Source organism: Macaca fascicularis, chromosome 14 (assembly GCF_037993035.2).
Source record: "Macaca fascicularis isolate 582-1 chromosome 14, T2T-MFA8v1.1".
NCBI lineage: Eukaryota > Metazoa > Chordata > Mammalia > Primates > Cercopithecidae > Macaca > Macaca fascicularis.
In genome coordinates, this window is record NC_088388.1 from 30,447,566 (window position 1) to 30,469,646 (window position 22,081).

General features: G+C 42.1%; 2 long non-coding RNA genes across 2 annotated transcripts; one reads left to right on the forward strand and one right to left on the reverse strand.

The window, feature by feature from the left end:
• The first annotated feature begins 30 nt into the window (after positions 1-30).
• Positions 31-2,847, forward strand: LOC135967034 (uncharacterized). Its single transcript, XR_010580834.1, has 3 exons — positions 31-280; positions 1,055-1,319; positions 2,351-2,847. It is a non-coding gene; the product is annotated as an uncharacterized lncRNA (long non-coding RNA).
• Positions 2,848-18,074: 15,227 nt separating this feature from the next.
• Positions 18,075-21,431, reverse strand: LOC102139789 (uncharacterized). Its single transcript, XR_283884.4, has 3 exons — positions 21,281-21,431; positions 19,814-19,945; positions 18,075-18,237 (listed from the first exon to the last, which is right to left on the reverse strand). It is a non-coding gene; the product is annotated as an uncharacterized lncRNA (long non-coding RNA).
• Positions 21,432-22,081: the final 650 nt, after the last annotated feature.

Consider the following 22,081-nt stretch of genomic DNA (forward strand, 5'->3'; position numbering starts at 1 on the left):
TCTGCCTCCGCCCCGTGCTCTGCTGAGGTTGTAAATAATCGGGGCTTCCGTGGACGTGGGTCGGGGAACCTGGAGTGTCGCGGGGTGCTTGTGCCTCCGAACCCCACCGGCCCCTGCGACCCGGGACGCACTGGCTTTCTTCTCCCGCTGGCCCTGAGACGTCAGGACAGAGGATGACTGCATCATAAAAGCTTGCACCGTTGGGTTCAGCCTTTGGCCTCTCTTTTCCCGCTAAATTTCTCTTTGAATCCGACTGGAGAAAGATCTCTGGGTTACACAGGTAGTTGGATATCCTGGGAGAGGAGCTGGAGACAGGGCGAGGTCTTGCCCTGGGTGGCGCAGTGCCTCCATGCCCACAGTGGGGAGTGACGGGTGGGGAGTTGGTGAATCTTCTAGGTGGAAAGAGGGAGAGCTCATTCTTTTCCCCCTCAAAAACAAGTGAAGTCCACATGGCTTGAATAAGTTTTTGCTTCTTGGCAGAACGGCTCAGGGAAAGCTACTGATGGCCGGTCATAGGGCTGGCATTTGGCTCGGCTAACCCATGTGTTCAAGCCAGTGGGTGTGGGCACCTCTCTCCACACACATGCTCATTCATCTTCCTAAATACCCTTCCATCCACCCATCCATCTATCCACCCATCTTTCCTTATGTCTTTCCGGGACTCTCGCATCCATGCATCCTCTTGTCCATCCACTAACCACTTAGGTCTATCCATCATCCCATTCATTCATTAATTCTTCCAGCCACACATCTTTTAATTTATTCATACACCTATTCTTCTATTCATCTTCCCATACAACTTCTCAATCATCATTCCACACTTCCTTTTTCACATCTCTTCATAAACCCACAACCATCCACCATCCTCTTCTCCACCCATCCACCCACATATCTGTTTATTGATATATCCACTCATTTCCCATCTGTCCATGATCATCATATCCACCTGTCATTTTATCCATTCTCTCATCCACCCATACATTCATCTGTTATTCTTTGCCCCCATTATCCTCCCAACATTAATTCATTTTCTCCCACCTCTTCTACCCAGCAGATCTTAAAGAGAGGAAGAGATTGTAATATTCTTCAGGGGAAGCCTTTTGAGATTGAAATATCATACTTTGAATGATAACTCTATATCTACCTATAATACACTATGGTTTAATGTTTGGAAATCAAACACAGTATTTATTTTTCTTGTGAACTACTAAAAGTAAATCTGCAAGGACTTCTTGCCTGGTGAGTTGCACAGAAAATGAAAGTCATTATCAGTGGCTGTGGCAAGACTGAAGGAACCATGCCAGAACTTCTGAGGGAAGGTAAGATTTTGTTATTTATTTCAAGAAATTGAAAAGTTGAGAGAAATGCACCCAACTATCCACCTATGCATTCATTCGTCAAACATGTAATGAGTGTTGTGGGGTATCAAGGTAAATGAGACCTGGCGCTATCTCCAGGGCCTTCACCCTCTGGTAGGGAAACTAACTCACAAGCAGGCCTTTACCATGCAAGGTGAAATATGTTGCAAAATATGTGTGTTCAGGGTGCTACCGTTCCTAGAGAAGGGAGTCACACTGTCTCCTGGAGAACACCAGACAGTCTTCACAGGGGAAGTGATATTTGAGGCAGACCTCAAAGGAGGAGGAGGAATTCTTCAGATGAAACTACAGGGACAAGTCATTCACAGGTGGTACTGTGTAATGATGAACAGCCTGGATTCAGGAGTCAGAACACCTAGATCCAAACCCTATTTTGACTGCTTCTTAGTCGTGTGACATTGACTAACGCAATTAGCTCAATTTTCTCAAGTATAAAATGGGCTTAATAATAGTATCTATGTACTCCATAGAACTGATGAGGATTAAATGACTCAAAAGCCCTGCATGTATTAAGCACTAGATTTATGTCTATATATGCATGTAGTAAGCACTTTAAATAAGTGTTTGCTGTCATTACTAAAAGCAAAATTATGTTTGAGCATAGAAAAGTGAAAGAACATGGCTTGTCCAGAGAATGCAGAACAATGTCAGCTGATCTGAACATAGATCAGATGAAGGGGCTGGGGGAAGATAGCAGACATGAGGTTACAGGTGTGGGGAGTACAGAGTGTAAGCTATGCCAGGGAGTTTGAACTTGATCCTGTAGGAAATAAGGAGCCAATGTACATAGTTAAAATTATTATCATTATTATGTTAAAATATGCATAAGATAAAATTTACCGTTTCCCCCTTTTAGAAGCGTATATATCCGTGGCATGTAGTACCTTAACAGTATTGTGCAACCACCACCATTGTCTAGTCCAGTGCAAACTTTTCTGTTTGACTAAAGACTACTCCTCTTGCATTTTCAGGAAGAGTGTTTGGGACTGAAAAATCCTTGTCTGGATCTAGTCCTCAGCCACTCAGAAGCTGGCATGCCATGACTCAAAGAGCTGCCAGTCTGGAATGAAGACAGTGCCCCGAAACTCCCACCTGAAGAGCCGGTGCTTGGAAAATGCTGCCAGTCCGCAGGAAAAAGTTGTTGCTGCTGCTGTCTGCGACCAAGAGGACACTTTATTTCTTGAAACAACTGGGGGCAAACTGACTCCCAGATAAGACTTCAGGCCCTACCCATGTGAGAAACCAGCCCTGGGAGGTTCCATGCACAAGAATACAGGACAATGAGCAGCTTTGCTCACCTCATGCAACCTCCAGGGATTTCAGCTTCCTTTTCTTGGAGGAAGAAAGTGAAGTGACATGGGGAGTCACTGGGAGCAATGTCTGTCTTACTGTGTTTCATGGAAACTGGAGGTTCTTTAGAGACCCCTCAGAAGCAGACATAGTGGTCAGAGTAAAAGCTTAAGAGTAAGCTGTGCCTCTCCCTCCCCAGGCCCCATCCCAACCACAGAAGTTCCACCTGCGTCAGTTTTATATACCAGACTACTGCATGAAATTACATTTTGACAGAGGATTATTCTTTAAAAATATATAAATCTACCAAACTAGGCCATATCAAGTCCTGGTCCCTTCTCCATTAGTGCAGTAAACAATTCCACCAAGGAATAAACAAGTCTGAAAGTGCTTTGCAAACTGTAGAAGGGCATGCAAATTCTAGGGGCTGTAATTAGGATTCTTCTCCCCAGCAGCGGGGAGTATTTTGTTTGCCTTCTTCCCGATAGTTTGGTGAGGGACTGAAGTCATTTGCCCCCATACCACAAATGACTCATTTCAAATAACAGACCCGGTGACTTACTGAGTCAAGGCCCACCTTTGGGAATTCCTGGATCACCTCTTTGAGCTCCCCTGTCATCCACTTTCCATTCCAAATACACCTTGCCTACTTCAGTGGTCACACAAACCCTTCCAAACTCTTAGATGCTTGATATCTATTGTGTGTTGCACCACCTTTCTTTCTAAGCCAAACCATGGGATGTGGGAAACTGGAAAGGAAACTTGAATTGATTTGAGTTGACATGAGGTCACACTATTTGGAAAAAATCCAGAATGCAATCAGCAGCCTTGGACTGAGAAAGCCCAGGTCTGAGCATTGTCTTTCCCCCTTATCAGAGGATGACTTAACCTATGGGAGTTTCGGCAATCCCAGCCACAAAACAAGGGTAATCAGACCTTTCCCATAGTTTATTATGAGTAGTCAGTGAAAGAAGACATCAAGACCATTTCCTGGGGTGCCTGCCACGTGGTGCGACTCAGTGACCTCTAAGATACCTGAGAACAGGAACATGTCTTCCTGGGGCACTAGCACATACTCAGCTCTCAGTCCCTAACATATACACTGTGCTCCATAAATAAGCATTACATAAATGCATGAGGGACTGTTATTTTTTTTCCTCCCATCAAAGCACATAGGGGTGTTTCAGGAATCACATGAACTAGTGGGTGGAAACACGTAGACAACTTGACAGTTTCTAAATAAATGCAAGCAATGACATCCTATTTGGGGTGACTGGTTCAGGGACACTTGAGTGTAGCCAGAGCATTACTCACTCTGGCAGACTAGTGTTCTTTGCTGAAATATTGGGGCCTGATGGCTTCTGACTGGTAGTAATAAATCCTGCTCCTCTCAAGCAACGAAAAACCAAATCTAAACCAAATGTGAGCAGGAGTGTGAAATGCAAAGCTGGGAGACCTTGGACCGAATCGTGGAATTCAAGGATTACAAATGCAGCAGGTCACAGACTTTTAAAGGAACAATATTTAATTATTTCATGGGATTGCTTCCCAGAAAAGGAATGATCTGGCACAGTAAAGAAAAAGTGACATTCCAGTTGAACTTTAACTCTTAAAAAAATTCATACTTAGTTCATATTCACAGTGTGAATTCTACATATACAAATGAGCAGTGGTGAAAAAAGCTCTTGTGAAATAATTATTAGTAAAGTCTAAATAAATCAGTAGCTGGGAAGCAAACTTCATGAAAAATAAATGACCTCCAAGGATTAGTCTCAAGCTAACCAAGTCTGATTACAGAGCTGAGCCTTTGGGATTAATAAGGCTTTCAAATTATGGCAGATAAAGAAATTGGTGTAGTTGCTGCACCCTGGAAGTGCCAAGGGGACAGATGCATCTGGATTTTTTTAGATAGGTCCATGTTAGCCACAAAATAGGTTTTACACAGACCTTTGGAGGTTAAAATAGTATGCAGATAGGACAAATCCTAGACTTGGATGATAATAAATTTAGAAATGTGAATTTGTGAGGATGAGATTTGAATTAATGGTATGTGACTTTATGTAGCAAGCTGTCTGGAAGGAAGACGAGTGAAACAGTCTATATTTTATGCACTACTATTTAAGGGAAATGTAATTATATTTATTTTTAATTATATTTCTTTTATGTTCATGTAGTAACTAAAATTCATATTTATTCCTCTTCACTTCATACAAAGTGGTTAAACATCTATTGGAAGGCTTTAGGAATCTGTTTTAATGAACATTTAAGCATGATTTGTTTTGGACATATCCATGGTTGATATGTAAATGGTAACTAAGAGCCTTGTAATTGTCTGATAAAGGCTTGTTCTCTGCACTCATTCAGTATATGACTACTATGTGCTGAGAACAATTTATACATTCTTGGTTCTGTCATAATTAATCATCACCACTCCTTCACTGCCACTATGGCCATCATCACACTACCACAACCACCATGACTACCTTGAAGACTAACACCACCTCCACCATCACCACTGCCACTATCATAACCACCACCATCACCACCACCGCTACCATTATCCACCATCACCACTAGAGTTATCACTACCATCACTACAACCACCATTATCTTCAACATCGTAGCTAATAGCCAGTACTTTTTACATGTCAAGCCTAATGTCATTTAATTGTCACAACAATCCTATGAAAAGTTAATTTCTATTTCACGGATAAGGAAACAAAGTCTTAGAAAGGTTACAAAACTTGTCCAAAGTCTCATTTTTATTTCACTTAGCAAATCTTTCCTGGCTTTAAGAGATATGGGGATGCAGAAGTTTAATCCCTTTCTGATTCTTGACGTAGCAAAAATGCTAAATTAATGGAGTCCTAATTCATTAGTCTTTACCAAATTTTATTCTGAATCATGGAAGTCAGTTTTTTTTTTTTTTTTTTAAGAAGAAAGATTTCCTTTGGAAGCTTTTGTTGAAGTGGAGGAGGTGAAAAGAGTATTGCTAAGGTAGAGGATGGAGAATGCTGACTCTCACAGCCCTCTGAAACACTAGAATCCTAGAATAAGACAACTTTAAATGTGTAGACTCAGACCTTGGCTAGTCAATGGAAAATTTTAGATTTGCACAGGACTATGCCTTGATTCCTTATAGTATCGTTGTGGGATGGTTGTATATTCTGACTAGAAATAACACCATTTTCTCTTTACAGCACCTGAGAGTTTATTCAATAATGATTATACCCACAAGACCCTTTTTGGATTGTTGGCCCAACCCACAAGTTATAGTTCCTTCTCTAAATATTTCATCCAGAGTGTGAAAAGCAGCTTCTGGCAGCCACAGTTTTACTATGTGACTCTCACTTCCCATGCCCAGGACTGATTCGACCCCGTAGTAGACATCTAAAGCAATCCCGATCAATCAGTCTTTGTTCCTGACATTTGGGATTAGAGCATGGCTGAAGGTTTAAGACGCAAACTTGGAAGCTGTGGGGCAGCAGTACACCTCCATGAGGACAGAGAAGCAGGGGAAATAAGAATAAAGCAGAAGCTCACAGAAATGCAGGAAATACTTCTTGAGGTCTAACACTTTTCGGGTTTCTTTTTCTAGTCCAATCTTGACACACGTGCCTTACAGAAACCAATGGCAAGAATGCAGTCAGATCCTGCCAATAAATTCCTTTTATTCTGTTTACATTAGCATAAGCTGGTTTCTGTTCCATGCAACCAAAAAGACTTGATGAATGTAGGAGAGCATCACACCATTTTACAAAAGGGTAAATGGTGGCTCAGGTGGCTGGCGGATGCCGCTACCATTGGGTCTTGAATTCAGGACTTTGACTCTAAACCTCAAGTCTTCCGATTCTGAGGTCTGTGCCCTTTTCACCACTTGGCCTCACCTACAATCCCTCCCCACATCATTCCATCCTACCCAAAGAACATAATTCTCTCTCCTTCACTGTGATAGAAACTAGACATCTCTGATACTTTGCCTACAGTTGTATGGCAATCCAAATGAGTGGCAGGTCTTCTGAGTCCTATCCTCTCAGATCTCCAGAGAGTCCCTTTCTGCCTGAACATGCCTCACAGTCTATTTTCAAAGGCAAGGCCTTTCATCTGGCAGATGGTAACAGCTGCTTCTCTTTAAAACACCCAAAGGGTAGAAATTCTGGGCTGTAATGTACAGGCATAAGGCTCCTGCCAAGTCCTGACTGGGCTTAGCATCAAATCCTGTAGAAAAGGAATAGGTACAGAACATGGATGTGAGTCCAGGCCAAAACGCATTTTATTGCTGGCTACTGTTTCCCAGCCACAGAAGAATGCTGCTCTAGAAGGCATGGTGTGGGTGAGAAAGAGACTTATTGAACTGAACTTTAATGGGAGAGGATGTGGGGAGAGCGGGCTAGGCAGAGAGAAAGGAAGAAACGTCTTGAGAGAGCCTATGAAGGTGAAAGAGGCAAAAAGACACAGATGTGACTCCATGATGATGCAATGGAAAATAAAAGTCTTCTAATCATCCAATGGGGATTTAATGGACACCTTCTGTATGCACTACATGGATTCACCACAGAGGACAAGCCACAGATAAGAAGGACCTGCCCTCTCTCTTCAGAGATTATGATCTAGATCAGGGTTGGTGGATCAGTTGCCTTCATTAGTTTAAGAACTATTTTGTATGTCCCTCTATATTCCAGGCACTACTCTAAATACCAAGAATACAACAGCACAAAAAGACGACTGGCATTTTATTATCATTGAGGAAGTGGGTGGAGGGTGCAGGCAATTTTAATAAGGGAGACTAGGAAGGTCTGGGCAAAGAGGTGACATTTCAGGCAAATTTGCACCAAAAAAAAAAAAAAGTGCATAGCAAATGTAAAGGCTTTGAGATGGGAGTGTTCTTAGTGTGTTTGAGGAACCAAAAAGGTTAATGTGGATGGAGCAGAGTGATGAGGAAGCAAATAGTAGGAAATGAGATTGAAGAGGAAGGTAAGGCTAGCTCTTGTGCCCCTTTTCAGGCCCCAGTAAGAAGTTTGGATTTTATGCCGACTGGAATGGAATGACTTTAGTGGGTTTCCCCTAATTTTCACAAGTAATCAATTAATAATGACTGCTTAGTTTACCATGATGAGAAAGATTCTAAGGCTTTACAGTTCAATGGATAAAAGTCCATTGATGAATTAATAATATACATCATGTCTGTAGCACGAGGCACTGGTAACACTGATGATTAATATTTGACATCTCTGATCGTGATGGAAGATTAAATTGTATTTGTCAAAATACTCTGAGTTGTGCTGCAGTAACAACATCAGCAAAGTATCATTGGTTTAACACCATTACCCAGGTGACTTCTTGCCATGCTAAATTGGCTGTGGGTTCAGGAAACTCTCTAAAAACAACCATCTTCCGTGCAGTTGCTCACTGATCTTGTGCTACCTCTGTCTCGTAACACAATTGCTGCAGCAGGGAAAAAGAATAGTAGAAGGTCTCATGCCAGTGATTAAATGCTTTGTCTCAGAAATAATAGATGTCACTTCTTTTCCCAGCCCATTAACTAGAGCTAGTCACATGATCCCACTTAAGTGCAAGACGATTGGGAAAGGGTAATCCTTTCATTTGCCTAAAGGTAGAGAAGAACCTAATGTGAGTAAGCAGTAAAAATCTAGCATATAAATCGACCTGAGAGCAAGTCCAGTAATACTCTAAGGAAGTTTGTAATGCACTGGATAAGGAGTAGTAAATAATAAAGAAATTCAGAGGCCGGGCATGGTGGCTCACGCCTGTAATCTCAGCACTTTGGGAGGCCAAGGCGGACAGATCACGAGGTCAGGAGATTGAGACCATCCTGGCTAACACGATGAAACCCCATCTCTACTAAAAATACAAAACAACTTAGCCGGGCATGGTGGTGAGTCCATGTAGTCCCAGCTACTTGGGAGGCTGAGGCAGGAGAATGGCATAAACCTGTGAGGCGGAGCTTGCAGTGAGCGGAGATCACACTACTGCACTCCAGGCTGGGCAACAGTGCGAGACTCTGTCTCAAAAAATAAAAAAAGAAAGAAAGAAAAGAAAGATATTCAGAGTGGTGATACTGACAAGTGTAGCTCAAAAAGGCTCTATAGAGAAGAAGGGTGCCTGAACCAGATCTTGATGGATGAGCAGTGTCCTGTTACTCAATCCTCACCATCCCATGCCCAATAAACACCCCCCTTCCTTTCCCTGGCTCAATCCTGTCCACTATTCTGCAAGTCACTTTAACTGGCTCTTTAGACTTATTATTTTGGATGTAAGATCATATGGTGTTGAAGAGCATTATTTATTTGCTGTGGAATTTTGGGCAATGTACTCAACCTCTTTGAGCTTAAGATCCTCATTTAATGCTTGATATAATTATTATGAAACTTAAAATATATAATATAATCATGCATCTATTCAACTTATCAAGACTTTAGAATATAGCAGGGTCTAAAAAACAGTCTTTGTTATTATTGACTCACCTTCCTTAAAATTATATTTTCCCTTGTCTTTACAGATACGGCTATAGCCTATCTTTCATTCTACCTTTCAGATGAATTTATCGTTCTGTGTTTTTGGTCCAATTTCAGCTACGAGGTAGAATGGCTTAAACACATACACATTTATCCTGTGGTTACCTAATACTTGTAAGGGTTTCTGGGTAGATAGGATGGTGAAGAGGGATAAACAATTCAGGCTGATAGAGACTCTGCAGTTTTCAATACATGACTTCCAAGTTCACTGAGGTCATGTCCATTCAGTTGGTGGAAGGAAAAAGAGTATGGAGGAGAATTGTTTGTGAGGTTTTTATGGGCTAGATCTGATAGTGGGACCTTCACTTCCACCCTCATTCCATTGGCCAGAACCCGGTCGTGTAGCCTCACCTAACTGCAAGGAAAGCTGGAAAGGTTTTGTGGTCCAGCTGTGAGTCCAGAGGAAAGAGAAGAACGTGGAGTCCAGGAAACTGTTGTCTTTGCTACATTTCTCTCTCCATCCCTTGCTCCTCCTCTGAGTCTTTTCTCCTGTTTCTTCTTCTAATGGGGGGTTATGCATGTTGATGTCTTGGTCTGTACTCATTTCTTCACTTATTTCCTAGGTCCACGGCACCTACCATGCCACAATGATAAGAATGGAGACACCTGGGTGAGCCTCACTCACTGAGCATGCCTCCACCTTCGAAGAGTTCCTGTTCACTGTACTCTGAAATAGACTGTGCAAAACATTAAAACTGACCAAATCAATAAGGTCTTGTTTTCATCATCTCTGTGTTTACCTATGAATAGGAAAAGGACTGACGTGAGGTGGGACCATTGGTGATTTTTTTCTCAAATAAGTGAAAGTTTAATGGAAAGATACATTTGGCACAAAAGGAAGATAAAATTCTTTTTTTTTTTTTTGAGTTGGAGTTTCGCTCTTGTTGCCCAGGCTGGAGTGCAATGGCATGATCTCGGCTCACCGCAACCTCCACCTCCTGGGTTCAAGCGATTTTCCTGCCTCAGTCTCCCGAGTAGCTGAGATTACAGACATACACCACCACGCCTGGCTAATTTTTTGTATTTTTAATAGAGATGGGGTTTCTCCATTTTGGTCAGGCTGGGCTCAAACTCCCAACCTCAGGAGATCCTCCTGCCTCGGCTTCCCAAAGTGCTGGGATTACAGGCGTGAGCAACTGCGTATGGCCAAAAACAACCTTTAATTATGGAAAAGTTCAATCATAAATATATACCAGTAAAGACAAAATTATAATGAATTTCCACACAGCCATTACCCAGCTTCTACAATTACCCACTCATAGCCCATGTTATCTGTCTGTACCTCCTACCTCCTCCCCAACTGCTGGATTATTTTGAAACAAATTCCAAACATCATACACTTGTCTGTAAATATTCAGTATGTATCCGTAAAAGATAAGGACTTTTAAACCCTTATCTAACCACAATACTATTAGTACATTATTGGTAATTTTAAACTCTTTCTACTAGTGATTTTGTACATGTATTATAAAAATATGTATATTACTTTTGAATCGAGCAATATTATTCTAAAAAATATTAAGATTCAGTAAACATCACACACACACACACACACACACACACACACACACACACATTGAGTGACTCTGACATCACGTCTATGGAAACACCCTTTGTCTTGAGGACAGTCTCCATCACATGCTAGGTGGACTTGATCTGTCTGCAGTAGAAGTGAAAAGGAAGCCTCCCATGCTCACACCAATTCTGTGGGAAATGGGAGCTGGGGATCTGGCCCAATCTTACATCCAGCCCACAGCACAAGTGTAGTGAATAGTCCCATCGGGGGACCTCTGAGTGACACTGACAAAGATGAGAAAGCAAGAGGCAAAGCACCCTATGGTGTCCTTCAGAGAAGATCCTTCTGGCCCCTTGTCTGCCAGCCAGCAGATGCCCCAAAGTCTACCATCTGAGCATTTAAAGTCTTATCAGTCCCTTTTGCCTTTGGGTCAATGAGTTTAGATGATCTTTTCTCATCAGGATGTTTGACCCAGGGTCGTAGATGTGGGTGAGGGCATGAGAACTCTGAGCACTCAGAAAAAAACAAGGGAAAACCCAGAAACACCCTTGGCTTGGACTTTAGCCCAAGTTACGCCTAAGTCTGACTTTCTCAGAAGTAACCAATGTCCTCTGTCCCAGTCCAGATGGAGCTGTACCAATGGTGGTTGTTAGTACTGTCCAAGTCATTGCTTGCCGTTTTCAGGGATGGAAAACTTCCTCTATTCTCACCTAGTGTTGTGGGTCAGGGGACATCCAGCATGGGGTAGTCATGTCTCCACAGACAAACCAACAACAACATTTCCATTGCTTCACCCCACGGAGAAGCCACTCCTCATCCAGTGAACATTACCTGCTCCATAAATCATCGCATTCAGTAGGTGCCTCTTGCTTTCTCCAGGTTGCAGAGGAATGATGGCGATTCTACCAATTTCCCAGACATTTTTAACCTTTCTCAAGCGCCCCATTCTTTTTGTCTTCTTTTAATTTCTGTTTTTCTCCCACTCCCACTTTTTCTCCCCTTCTCTTTTTCCCTGTCTCCCTCACTTTCTCATTTTGCATCCTCTCCTTATTTTCCCTTCATTCCTATCTCTTGCCCTGGTTCCCCTCCCACCAGTCACATATATGACTGTTTTGGGGAGTTTTTTGGTTTAATTTCACTCTTTCTTCAACCCACCTTGGTCTTGCTACAGCCTGCCACTTCCTCAGCCTGGGTTTGTCCCTTTTTCTTCCCCCACCCACAGAGTATCAGCTCCTGGTGGCCTGATTCAGACCTTTTATATTAGGTTGGTGCAAAAGTGATTGCAGCTTTTGTTTCCGTTCTCATCACACGCAATCAGGAAACTCACTTGCAGAGCAGAGCAGATGCTCGGGGGCAGCCCTCAGGTCACCTCTCCCTTACCTCTGGTAAGCAGTGGCAGGCTTTTCTGGTACCCAGTTGGAGAGGAAGGGAGAATGGCAGGGAGCTGTCCCATGGGATGGACTTGGAGGGCACAGGAAATGCTTTGCTGTCTGGGACAGAGCCTGGGTTTATGCCTGTACTGTGGATGGTTTCAGAAAGCCCCATCTCCAAGGGGAAAGAAGTAGAGAATAACTGAAGTGCCACCTATGTCATCAGACGGGCACTGGGAGAAGGGCTTTCTCAGAACATCTCACTCACTGCTGTGCTGGAGAAATGGCTATTACCACTTAAAGAATCTGAGGATCAGAGAGGTTAAGCCATTTGCCCACACTCACACAGCCAGGAAGCAGATGGAACCTGGTCTCACACCAAAGCCCCTTTCATTGCATTGCAATAAGGGCCTCTGTAGATGGAGGAAACCGACTAATCAATCATATTACCTTTTTCTGTCTTAACCCTCTGAGAAAGTCACTTACCATCCAACGCCTTAACATGTGTTTCTCTCTTCATGCCCTTTGCTCATTTGCATCTTATTTCCTCTAGAAAAGTTTTTGCTGTGTTGTCTTTCCCTCTGCCCTGTCCTGCCCCATGTGCTTCTCTCCCACGTCTCAGTGGTGTCACCAGCATCTTGGGTAGGCTCCTGAATACCTCAGGATACAAGCTGTCTGGAGACAGAGTTTTCCTTTTCTGTGGGATGATTATAGGAAACTGCACTTATGACTTCAGTGTCTACTGAAAGTTTAAAGAGACTCGAGAGGAGAAGAATCTCACCTGGCTGCAGCCTTCTTGAAGGTCAGGCTAATATCTGCAGGTCAGATGAGGCTGAGCCACATTTCAGCAGGGAGAAAGCCCTCTGCAAGTGTGCCCAGTGGCCCTGCTCCCCACCAATGAACTAGCCAGTGTACGCACATACACGTGATTCTGCCTGCAGTATCCCCTACCGATATGTTCTGCTTTTCTCTACAAAATAGGGCCTCTGCAATGTTAGAAACAACTTTAGCTAAAAGAAAAATATTCACCTAGATCCCACTTCTTATTAAACTTGTTATTTTTGTTTGTGCATATTTCCTTTCAGTGTTGGATCGCAGGTGGGCCTGCTTTTTTTAGACTGTTGCCATCTGGGCATACATGCCATTTTCTCCTCAGCTTTGTTCCTTAGCCTTACTAAGGAACTCATTTATTTTCAGCTTTATACTTATTTATTATTTACTGGACAAATTCAAAACTTTTTGTTTAAATTTTACTTTAAGTTCCGGGATACACATAGAGAAAGTGTACATACATACATAAAGTATACACCATACATAAAGGTTAGTTATGTAGGTACACATGTGCCATGGTAGTTTGCTGCACCTATCAACCCGTCATATAATTTTTTTTTCTCAGTTTTCTTTTTTTTTTTTAATTTTAGTTTAAGTTCTAGGGTACATGTGCACAACGTGCAGGTTTGTTACATATGTATACATGTGCCATATGTAATACATATGGCAGTTATGTATTGGTGTTATGTATATTGGCATATATATAACACCAGTGTTATGTATTGGCAGTTATGTATTGGCAGTTATGTGTATGGTGGTGCTGCACCCATTAACTCATCATTTACATTAGGTATATCTCCTAATGCTATTCCCCGGTGTGTGATGTTCCCCTTCCTGTGTCCAAGTGACCATCATATAATTTTAAGCCCCGCATGCCTTAGGTATTTGTCCTGATACTCCTCCTCCCCTCACCCTCTACCCTCCAACAGGCCTTGATGTGTGTTGTTCCCCTCCCTGTGTCCAGGTGTTCTCATTGTTCAACTCCCACTTATGAGTGAGAACATTGGTGTTTGGTTTTCTGTTCTTGTATTAGCTTGCTGAGGATGATGCCTTCCAGCTTCATCCATGTCCCTGCAAAGGACGTGATCTCATTCCTTTTCATGGCTTCATAGTATTCCATGGTGTATATGTACCACATTTTCTTTATCCAGTCTATCATTGATGGGCATTTGAGTTCGTTCCACGTCTTTGCTATCATAAATAGTGCTGCAATAAATATACATGTGCATGTGTCTTTATAGTAGAATATAATGCTCATTTTTAATGTAAATTCTGGAATTACTATTTTAAAATTACATCTAGCATTCTATTGATTGGATGTAACATAATTTATTAATATAGTTCCATGCTGGTGTGCATTCAAGTCACTTCTTTGGATCACAGCGATATAAAACATTCTAATGGAAAATTTTACACATGTAGCTTTTTGCTTCTGTGGCATTATCCCTTCAGAAAACTGATCGGAAATTGGAATGGTTATAAACAGTTTGATTGCAATATGGAGTTAGTATCTAAAGTGGAGTCCCAGTGGCCAGGTTAAAATCCAGGTTTGGTGCTTCTAGCTGTGTGACCTTAGACAAACTACTTAATCTTTCTAAGTCTCAATTTTCTCAAATGTAAAACAAGGCTAATGTAATACTTAATTCAAAGAGTCATAGTGAGGACTTAATAAAATGATAAAATAAAATAGCACATATCCAGCATACTTTAGTTGGTGCTAATACTACTGCTGCTCTGACTACTACTAACACTGTATTTCTATTCTTTTACCTTCAGCTGGCTCAACACTATGCGGCTGAAACCCAGAATGTTTCCTAGAGCCAAACGCAGCCTGATTTGCAATAATCCAACAGGTCAAATGATTTTAGAGCCACTTACGCCACTCACTCATCCCACCCATCCTAGCTCAGAAACTCTATTCTGAACTCAGTTCTTTTATCATCCCTTCTAAGGTTTTTTAAAGGCCTTTGTAGAATCCCAGCTTTTTAAATTTTGGAAACAACATCCCAGCTCTCACCAGGATATGAAAATATCCCTCACATTCTGCAGAAAATATAGCTACATTGGAGCAACAGACCACATAAAAGCAGTATGCTAGTAGATGGGATGTGAGGTTTTACCCTCACACCATTATTCATACCTTTATTTTTAGTTTTATTAAAACTAACCAATTTTGATTTCATGGTTTGAGTTAGAGTCTAAGGGTCCAATGAATAATGCCTTCCAAATATTTTTCTTATTTGGTTTTGAACTCAGGAAGAGATATGGAAGGAATTATATAGGAATCAGATAGATGGAGATCAGAATCTGAGCTTTATGACCAGGAAAAGCTGAAGAAAAGAATACAGCTTAAATATGTAGCCACAGCAGAGTCCCTAATCCTGTCCCCTGAAATGAACTTGCAGCACACCTCATAAAATTTCTAGCTTTCCTCACTTGCCACAGAGTGGATAGCAGCCCAGAATGGATCCTCACTGCGGGTGGCATATCTGAGAGGGAAACGGAGGTGCCAGGTGGAAAATGTCCAGTTTATCTCCAAACTCACCAACAGAGAGAATTTCCTCCTCCTTTTGTGGGGAGAAGGGAGCAAAGGATGGTCAGAGAGACCAGGAGCGTTTGCAGCTGAAGTTCCTCAAAATGAGAATATCAGGCCGGTGTACAACAGGTTGCTTTTGGGACCCAATATTTGATCTCGTGCTGACCTGCTGGATATGATGACAACAGGTTCATTCTCACCATTTGGACCTTTGGCGGTTTCTGGCAGCCATGGTTAGACCCACTGCCTTTCCCTCTCTCCTGGCTTTCCTCATTACACCTCTGGAACGGTATTGACCTACTACCCAACATGGGGATGCAGGGATGGGACATTTACGTGCTTGAATCATGTTTTCACACCACTTTCTTGTCACTTTATAATTTCATCCACCATTTAATAGGATTATTTCAGCTGCCAAACACCCCTAAAAAATCTCAATTCAGATTGGCTCAATCAGGAAAGAAATGTACTATTTCACACCACAAGAAGTAAGAAAAAAACATAGTGTGTTATTATTGACAACTCTGTGATATTGGACCCAGGTGCTTTCTATTACTCTGTTCTGTCATATGCCCCTGGCTTCATCCTAAGACTGGTTCCCCCTGTGGTCCTAAGATAGATGCTACAATTCCTGGCATCCCATCCGGGAACCACATCATCCAGAGGAAGGGAGAAAATTCCACCTTTTTTCTAAAGTTGTTTTAAAAAAAAAAAATGAAGAAATCTTTCATAAAATCCCTTTCACACTGTACTGACCACTGCTAAACCAATCTCTAAGCAAGGAGATAGAACTACCGTTATGGGAGTTATGAATACATAGGGTGGATACTCTAACAAAACTGGGACCCTGACGAAAGGAAAAGGGGAGAACCGATGTTGGACAGGCAGAAAGCAATACCTGTTGCGCATCACTAGGCATTTGCTTCTGTGGTTATGATTTTAAAGAGCCGGTCTCCTTCTTTCTCTCTTTTCTCATCTCTGAACCTCAATTTCCTCATCTGCCTTCTGCACCTTGTCAGGCTGCTGTGATAATCAAGTGAGATAATGTGTATAAACTACAAAGTGCTGTGTAAACCTTGCATCTGAGGAACATGAGTTTCTCTACTACTGCCAAGGCATAACTCACTCCAGACACTAGTTGTTGTTTGCAAAGTTGGTGTAGTTCTTATAAGATTGGAAACCAGAAACATCTCATCACTAGGATGGGTTCTTCTGACCTCTATATATAACAAAAAATGTGAATTAAAATTTAAAGCATATTAGGTGAACATGAAAAAATGATTAAAACCACAAGGAGATACCATCTCACAACCATTAGGCTGTCTACTGTCAAGAAAACCCTGAAACAAAGCAGAAAGTAATACCTGTTGGCGAGGATGTGGGGAAATTGGAACCCTGTGCATTGCTGGTGGGAATATGAAATGGTATAGTCACTATGGAAAACAGTAGGGAGGTTCCCAAAAAATTAAAAATAGAGGTACCACATGATTTAAAAATTCCATTTCTGAGTATATTTATCTCCCAAAGGAACGAAAACAGAATCTCAAAAAGATATTTGTATATCCATGTTCATAACAGCGCTATTCATAATAGCCAAGAGGTGCAAGTGCCCATCAATGGATGAATGGATAAACAAAATTTGTGTTGTAAACAAAATATATACACACACACACAATGGAATATTAGCCTTAAAAAGGAAGGAAATTCTAACACATGTTGCAACATGGAGGAATTTTGAGGACAATATGCTAAAGGAAATAAGTCAATCCAAAAAGACAAATACTGCAAGATTCTATTTACATGAGGTATCTAGAGTAGTCAAATTCATCGGAACAGAAAGTAGAATGGTGGTTTCCAGGGGATGGGGGAGGAGGAAATGAGGCGTTGTTGTTTAATGGACATAGAGTTGAAGTTTTGCAAGATTAAAAACTTCTGGAGATTGCTTGTACAGCAATGTGGACACACGTAACGCTACTGAACTGTACTCTTAAAATGCTTAAGACGGTAAATTCTGTGTCATGTTTTTACCACAATAATTTCTTTGTAATGAAATAAAATTTTAAAAGTTTGATAACATGCAGTACTGGATAGTAAGTAGGGAAATAGGCATTCATGTCCACCCCACAAACATATAATGGCACTTTAAATGGGCTTTCCTTTGTGGATAGTGGTTTGGCAATATCTCTCAAAATTAAAGGTAGAGGAAGGAGGAAAATCAGAGGAGTGTTATCGAAGAGGAAGTCCACAGGGCTTAAAAGGAGAGCTGTCAAATAATAGGAGCAGGCAGGACCTCATGAACAGCACTGAAATCAGTGTCCAGAGACTGCCCAGCCTCTGCCCCGCAGGTGCCGTTTGCAGCCAGCATTAGGAAGTTTAAAGCAAACTATCCCTTGCCAGTGGAGCAAACACTGAATCTTTCCAGTACTGAGGGTCTGTATTACCTCTCCTTCTCATGAGCATCAGGTAAAAGCCTCCTACCTATCACGTGCTGATCATCTTCATAGGACTGCGTTTACACATGCCCTCAGATGTTGCTAAGCCATCTCTTTGACATCCATATTAATCGGGGTAGGCTAGCTAACAAACAGACTCAACATTTTAGGTGTTAATGTAGTAGTAGAATTTTATTTCTTTCTCATACGAGGTTCAATGCAGGTGTTCTTGGCCAAGCAGCTCTCTTGAGCTGTTTTTCTCCAAGCAGTGAAACTCTGGGATTCAGCCTTCCTTCATCTGGTGGGTTTGCCTTGTCTAAGTCCTCCTCAGAGTCTTCCACTGGAACCTGTAGATTCAACCAGACAATGAGAGAGAGAGAGAGAGACCATGAAAGATTGCATGGGCCATTTTAGGGGCTAGGCTTGGAAGTAGAGTAGTACATTATTACCACCTATATTCCACTGGAAAGACCCAGTCACATGGCAGCACTTGTAGTCTTCTCGTGTGATCATGAAGAAAATGAGATAATAAGAACACATAATGTGTCCACCATAGTACCTTATATGGATGGACAACACTCTTTATAACAGCCTGAACACATAAGCCCCTGAAACGGAAGGAATCTCTGGATACCTGGAGGAACATGGTGATGAGTTCAACATCCCCTCTGTCTCACAGTCATACTTTGTTGGGCTTATAAAAACCATCTTGAGATGCTCCCAGCCCATCCCCAACTACCACTTGTGTTTTATTCATTTTATAATCATAGAAAAAATGAAGAATTCATTTCCACTTGGACGAAACCAACTTTTCTCCTCTTCCACCCACCAGAATTTTATTACGGAGACCACATTTCCCAACAATTACAAAGAACCCCTCAAACATACTACAATGAGTAGAGGAATGAGAAACAGATCCCTGCATCTGCTTAGTCCTCTCCACGGAGGAATTCCCCCCAAGTCAACCTATCCAAATTCTACCTGCTAGTTGGGGCACATCCCAAGACATAAGTAGCACTGATTTCTTCTTTACTTCCTTTCTTTCTTCTTATTTTTTTTTTCTTTTTGACAGAGTCTCACTCTGTTACCCAGGCTGGAGTACAGCCTCAGACTTCTGGCCCCAAGTGACTCTCCCACCTCAACCTCCTGAGTAGCTGGGACTACAGTTGCATGCTACCATACCTAGCTAATTTTTTAATTTTTTTGTAGTGGCAGGGTCTTGCTGTGTTGCCCAGTCTGGTGTCAAACTCCTGGGCTCAAGCAATCCTTCAACCTCAGCCTCTCGAAGTGCTGGGATTACAAGACATGAGCCACAGTTCCCACCTTCAAGACATAAGTATCATTTCTTCACTGCTCCAGCCCAGAGAGATCCCATCCCTTTCTGTCTTACTTAACACTGATTGTTTTTGTTACCATCATTTGACATTTGGTTATCATTTGTATTGAATTCCACATCTTAATGCAACACATATCTCCTAAGCACACTTTGTTCCAAGCTAGGGGATTCAAAATGATAAAGAGAAACAGCCTCCCTGGAATATGCCATCCCGTGAAGGAGGCAGATGAGTGTGCTGTAGAGCTGGACGTTTTAGTGCTATCAGGTGTACACAAAGCATCTTGGAGACTCAGGAGGGCAGAGAGTCCTTCTGAATGAGAGGATAGGTTGGTGCCTTTGAATCTGGACTTTGAAGAGTGTATAAGACCTTAACAATATAATTTGGGCAGAGCATTCCAGGTGAAGACAAGAATGAGAGAAGACACCAAGGTAGGACTCTGAGGGGAAATTTCAAGACAAACAAGTTATCCTGTATGGCTGGAGATAAAGCTGGAAAGATGAGTGTATCCATTGGGATTCTTCAACCTGCAAGTAACAAAAGTATGTCTTGACCAGGCTTAGGCAATAAGGAAATGTATTTTACACACTGGAGTCCAGAAGCAGCGGCTTTTCAGAGCAGTTCAGTCAGGGTTCCTGGTCTGTTTCTTGGTTCTTCTCTCAGTTCTCCTTTGACTTCATGGTGGCCATCCTTGTGGTTGCAAGCTGGCTGTCAGCTGCACCTGGGGCAAAAGGTGTTTGCATTGAAAAGCAGAGAGGGAAAAAGAAAATAGTTTATCATTCCCAGAAGCCCCAAGCAAACTTCTCCTCAGATCCCACGGACATGAAGTAGCTTAGGACTGCCCATTCCTGAACCCATCACTGACTAGCGACCTACCATGAATGGTACAAACAAACTACATGAGCGAAATGCAAGGTCAGGCATCATCCATGGTGATTCCTGTAAAATGCTTGTACCAGACTGTGGAAAGCCTTGAATCCCAGACTCAAGAATCTTTGTGAAAAATAAAAGGCATGGCGGTGGGGCGGTGGTGGGGGGGGCCGGGGGTGGGTGTGGGAGGGGTATTGATTGTTTTTCAGGAGAGAAGTAAACAGAATTGAGTTCAAGGAATAATTCTTTGGATGCCTTGATGAGAAACGACCAACCATAGGAGAGTGGATGTGGAAGAACCACGTGCCCCCTCCCTTCCTGGCTTCTTCTCATCAAAAGTGGCTCCCAGGGAAGGAGCTGCGACACTCACCTACACCAACTCTAAATGACTGCCAGTGGGAATGGAGAGGAGGGTGTTGATGGAAGAAACAGTCCCAGACAGTACTGACAGGGTGATTGTGGAGGGGGAAAGGAAAATTTTAAATAATTCCAAAGTTACAAATTTTGATGACTTAAATGTGCAATGCCATGAATACGAATATGGTCATCTAGAGGAGTGAGCGAGGTGGTTTTGAATCCATAAATCAGATGCATGACTAATAGTCATGGTAATAAATATAAAATTATGCTGATAGTAGAGGAATAATAATAATGGAAAATAAAAACCAGAACAGTTAGTATGTGCCAGGGACATAATAGATACTTAGTAAACATGTGTTGCTCTGAGGTATGTGTGTGTATTTGTATACTTATATACATAGAAGATACACATTTACTCCTTACAACAATCCTATTAACTGAGGCACAGAGTGACAAAAGTGAGCTATCCAAAGTCACCCAACTGCTAAGTAGTTAAGTTAGAATAAAACTCAGGCATCTGACTCAGGATACCATTCTTTTAGTCTTTATAATAAGAGCTAACATTCATAAAGCACCTACTAAGTGACGGTCCTTTACATACCTTCTCTTTAATCCTTAAGAGTCATCTCTATAAAGTGTATAGCATTCCCCCTGTTTAAGAGAGGAGGATTCTGAGGCACAGAGAGGATAAGAGACTTGCCCAGAGTCACAGGTAAGTGGCAGAGCTGGGATTCACACTGCAGAAGGCATAGCTCAAAACACATACTCCACGATGCCATGAAAAATATAAATGCCCCCTAGGACCTCAGGATCTGTTATCACTCACCTCATCAATGAAATGTTAAACTGCCAGCACTTGAAGACCAAAGCTTACACATTTTGGGTACGCTGTTGATGAGTATGGGACCTAGCACATAGATGCCTGGAACCGATAGAATTTCTAAGCCTCTGGCAATCTCTGCATATAAGTAAAAACTGAAACTACAGTGGGAGGTTCCTGCCCAACTGAAGCATGAAACTTTGAGGAGGTAGCAGGGCCAGGTGGGTAAGAGACCAAGCTTAAGAACAGACGTTCTGAGTCCAAATTGTAGCCTAGCAACTCATTGCTGGGGAGCCTTAGGCAAACAGCTTAACCTCTTGGAACCTTTATTTCCCCAGCTGTAAAATAGAGATAATACCAGCAACAGCTCATCTCAAATAAGATGAAGAAAGTAAAGCATTGGGCTCATTGCCTAGAAGACAGCAAAAGCTTATTACATGGTAGCTGTATTGCTATTATTGTTGTTGCTGTTTTTGTTGTTGTTGTTGTTGTAATTTCTATAAAAGAGTATGGAAGACAAACAACCCAAGTGCCACAAAAAAAAAGACTCTGTTGTTTATATTTTGTGATGCTCCCATTCCTCAAAACCTTCACACAGCAGCTGCCTCAGCCTCCAAGTTTCTTGGCAGGACTCTTCACATCAGTTTAAGAAAAGCCAGCTGCTGTTCCTGGACCACAGGAGGAAGGGAAAACAGAGGTGAGGAAAGCCTGTCCACCCAAGGCCCTTTTCCTAAGCCCTTTGCAGCTCCCAGAAGCTCCAGCTCCACCACATGCCCAGCCCCCCAGACACTGGCCCTGGCACTGCCT